We start from the raw sequence: 4,656 nt of genomic DNA, 5'->3' as shown, positions 1-4,656 counted from the left end.
CGGCCCGCGCACCCCCCGCGGGAACAAACGCACGCACACCTTTTAAACATATAAATATATACGGTCCTCGTGCACCGTCCCTTATAGATCCTTGGCATTGTGCCACAGATTTAAGACACTTTGTATTTTACACACGGCTGGATTTTGCGCACATGTGCGTAAGCGTCAAGCTGAAATAGAAGATGTGAAACTGCTTAGAATCGGTGGTTCCCTCTCTGCGAAGATCCGAGTTTTAGGCGGGGTTGTGTTAGGGGGCTGTAGGGCCACTGGGCTGGGAGGTTTTCCTGCTCTCTCGGGTTTTTTTCAGGCTGTCTCGAGGATGTGGAGAAAGATGAATTGAAGCTGCCTTCTCTCAGTTTCCTTGTAAAGAGCTGGTGAGGGAATTGCACAATTCAAGGCTGAAAAACCCCTCGGCTGGCTCTGCCCCTGCAAAGGTCTGTGCCTGCCGGCGCAATCGCAAGTGGCTTCTTCCATGCCAAAATGCAGCTCGGTGAGCGTGAGCCGGCGGAAGGCTGAAGTTCTTGCACTGTCTCAGCACCCAGCTTGGAGTTACTGTTTAAACAAACACACTACTCACGGTGGGTTGAAAGGAGGAGGAAAAAGGGAACGTGCCATGTCTTGGGTATAGAAAAGTTGCAGGCATTAGAAAAAGTAGATGATCCAGGGTTGCATGATTTAAAAAAAAAAAAAAAACCAAAACCTTGGCAAACTACAGGTAGGTATTTTAATAGAAAAACTAATGTTTCTTAAAAGCAAATGAAGATTAATATGGCTTTTAACTTCATGTGTTGCTATTTCAGAGACACTCCGGGACACAAAATGAGCTGGTGTAGCTTGTTTTTTGCCAAAATTTCAGGCAGCAGTGAGGGTACAGGGTGGCTGGGGAGAAACTGCGGCCATCCTTGTCTTAGGGCATACCGTATCGTAAGAAACCAGGGCACCTTCTTTATTCTCAGAAAACTCAGGATGAGGGGAGGAACTGGCTCCATGCTGAGGAGTCCAGAATCCCTGTGCCCCTGCTTTACTCTTTGTCTCTCTCCCACTTTTTTCTTTAAGAGGGGGAGGGAGCTCTGGCCTTTCTCATCACTTGGTCTGGCTAATGTCATCCCCTTTTGTTCTAATGTGGCGTATCACAAGAGAGGTCACGGTAATGATATGTGAGAGCAGTTTCACTGGTTAAGAGAAATGGAGCGACACGCTCCTTCCTCATAAATGGGGAAAGGTTATGTACAGGAGCAGAAAGGTTGGAAATAAACTGTGGGGTACCAGCTGGGAAAGAGGAGCAGGAATTTGTGGCAAGGAGGAAGTTGGAGGTATGTGGCAGAACGATGATGGGCACGGGGAAAATGCAAGAGTGGACGGATAAAAAGATTAAAGAATGGGCAGGGTAAGGCAGGAAAAACAATGGGGAAGACACATCACAGCTAGGAAGGAATGTAAACTGTGTTAGAAACTATGTTAGACCCTCCTGCTGACATACAGACAGTCACAAAAGCATTTCCAGTAAATAACAGATACTACATTCTCGGCACGTATGCGTGAGGACTACTGAGGAGATTAGAAAATAGTTGAAAAAATGCGAAACATTTCCTCCCCTCCTCCTTCCCCTGCCCTCTTCTCCATTCCCGAACTCCAGCACAAACAGGAATGCTGGATAGTTTTTATAGTTGAAACCGATTTGGTTTCACGCACAAAGTGCACCTGAAATCGATTCAGGATTTAGAAAATACCCCCGTGGAGGGTGTCCTCAAATGCCACTGACACCACATACGGGTTTTGGCACATGGGCATTGCCTCTGCTGGCAGAACTGTTGAATTGTTATTGACTGCATTTTGCAAGCACGTACTTCTTTTTTTTTTTTCTTTTTTTTTTGTGCTTGTGAGATCCGTGGCGAAAGAGATGGCAGTTTGCTCTGGGCTTTAAGATCTTTAGTGAGATTTCTGAGATAGATTTCTCTCCTCGTAACTACGAATGCTGACTGGAAAGTTTGGGGGAGTAGGGGGAGGGGAGTGAGAAAGAATTTTGCCTGCACAGCAGTTCAGACAATGCTTAGCCAACGTCTGAAATAGAAATGAATTAAAGCATTTTCTTACCTGAACAAAATAAGAAAACATCATGTAACTGATTGCCCCATTGATAGCAATTCCCTGAAGTTGACTTATGTTGGATTAACACCCCTTCTCAACTGAATTGCAAAAAAAACCCCTGAGTCTTTTGAGAGGGAAGCACTTTACCAGTGCATCTCTGAAAGGATGGCAACTTGTGATGGGTGATTGCTGATCAGATTTTTGAAAAAGAGATTTAATTACGATGCATATAGTGACTAAGGGATGAGGAATCACAAAACCATTTTCTTTCTGTCTGGCATCTGATGGAGTCAAGCAGACCAGAAAACCAGGTACTTCTTTGTAAGACTTATTCTGACCAGATGTGCTTGGCCTAAACCATGCAACCTTTCCCCGCAAATAATATTTATATTAAAGTTGTGGTAGTTGGTCTTTTTGCTCTTCTTTCACTTCCCCCTGTCCTGTGTTAGGTCTTAGGGAACAAGCTGTGTTTGTACCCTGGAAACAGGTTATTTTCAGCTGCACGAACCTTAGAGGAAATGGGTGTAAGCATGAACACTGAGGTGTTCGGTTTAAATGGGAAAAATCTCGACAACAAGGGCTTCATCTTAAATAAACACAAGATTATTCCCGTGTGTATCCCTAGGACCACATGGGAAATGAAGTGCCGTTCACTCAGGGGTTCGTTTTGTTTTGTTTTTTCCTTCTGTATTTCGGATCTCACAGTTGAAGGTGTTCTGTACGCAAGTGCAGGTTAATCAGGAATAGCCGGACTGCTTCTACATCCATCCTCATCCTTCTGGTTTCGTCTGAGGCACCCCTCCGAGGGAGGGGGACCCCCTCTCCCCCGCCCGCGGCTCCCCTGCCGGCAGCGAGCGGCCACACCGCCCCCGCCCGGTCCCCCGCGGCGCGGCACCACCGAGCCCGCTCCCCGCCGCGGCTCCCGGGAAGGCAAAACTTCCAAAGCAGGCTTGGAGAGTACCCAGGAAGGAGAAAACTCCATGCTTAAAAATCCGAGACCCTTACTTCATTGCAGTTTTGTTTGTCGCAGGAGGCAGAAGTTCAATCCATCTGCCTTTTGCACCAGGCACTGGTATCCTGTATTTTCTCACAGTGATGTGCATGTTTCTTTCACCCTAGCATCATTTTTCAAAGCAGAGAAACAGAGGTTCTTCTATTTTGTCCTGGAGGATAATTTAAAGATTTTTTTTTTTTTTTTTTTCAGAGACACCTAGGGGAACAGTGCTACTTTTGCATTGGCAAAATGAGTGTGATAGCCGTTCTCTGCCTGACAGAGATATGGCAATAAAACCCATAAGAGCTGAGACTGGGACTCTCTGCCTGACCTAGGCAGAGTTCAATGGAGCGGCAAATTGCCTGAGGAAAGCAAACACACACACACACACACAAGATGACAATGAGCCTCATTGGAACATCACAAACCTTCATTCACTTTGATGAGGTGAGCATGCAACTGCTGGTTTTGGAAATCCAGGCCATAGCCTAGAGCTGACAAAACATCCTGGCTTGAGAAATGTCATATCAAAACTGCCATCTATCTATGAGCTTTGCTTTATGTCTCAAGACAGCCAAGGGCTGCAGGAATTCAGGATGGTCCTGAAGATGCAGATAACAGTGGCTCCTCAGGCATGCGGCTTTTTTATTGCGTAGTAGGACAGAGCTAACTTGCATCGTGACTGGGCAGTGCTCGTTTCGTCAGTCTTGCCTCAATTTGTTTCTTCCTGAAGGTGTTGGTTATCTAGCCCATCTCTACCAGGGTGGCAGCTGACATCATTGGCCGATGTTGTAGCCCTCATGTAAAACCTCTGCTTGAGCCACAGACTGTTGAGCAGTTTTGCGTGCTGTCACTGCCACACAGAGCTTGATCTGATGGGAATGGGATGCTACTCCTAGAGATCTGCTAGAGATCTACATTGGGATGCATTCAGCCAGGGGAACTTTTTGGATGCTCTGCCCAGCAGAGGTTGTGGGGTTAGATCATACTCCTATACATAAAGTAGAGAGAGCAGTCTCCAGGAGAAAGGGCTCTGTGTGTGTGTGTCTGCCCTTGTGTACGATGACATCCATCCTTCTTTGCGATGTGATAAAAAGGTTTTGACACAGTGGATGAGGCAGAAGGGACAGGGAGAACTGAGATAAGGTTTTTAACAGGCCTGACTGTGAATCACCTCTGTGAAGATTCCCCAGCGGGGCCCAGGCCTGTTTCACTTGTCAGTGGGCTCCTCTTCTCACTGCAGGTATGGGAGAGCCTGCTTGCACAGCTCCACTGGGAAGATACTTTCCAGTGACCAAGAGCAGAGGGGCTGCACGCTGTGAACTGGAGCAGGGAGGCAGCAAGTTCTGGGGGAAGGTGGTAAAGCCCATTCTGCCTTAGCCAGTCAATAACCTGTGGATAACATTCCCTCGACTGCTCTCTTCTTCCACGGTTTATCACAGCTGGGTCAAGGCTTGCTAGCACAGTAGGCAAAACTGAGCAGCAGGGAAGCACGAGCAAAGTTGGTAATGCTGCATTTAAACATTGATAAAGTAACAGCATGACCTGTCCATGTGTTGCACTGTTTGTTGCCT

Source organism: Egretta garzetta, unplaced genomic scaffold (assembly GCF_000687185.1).
Source record: "Egretta garzetta isolate BGI_Z169 unplaced genomic scaffold, ASM68718v1 scaffold180, whole genome shotgun sequence".
In the NCBI taxonomy this organism is placed as follows: domain Eukaryota; kingdom Metazoa; phylum Chordata; class Aves; order Pelecaniformes; family Ardeidae; genus Egretta; species Egretta garzetta.
The sequence above is the reverse complement of the archived record's forward strand: the minus strand, read 5'-3'. Positions refer to the sequence as shown.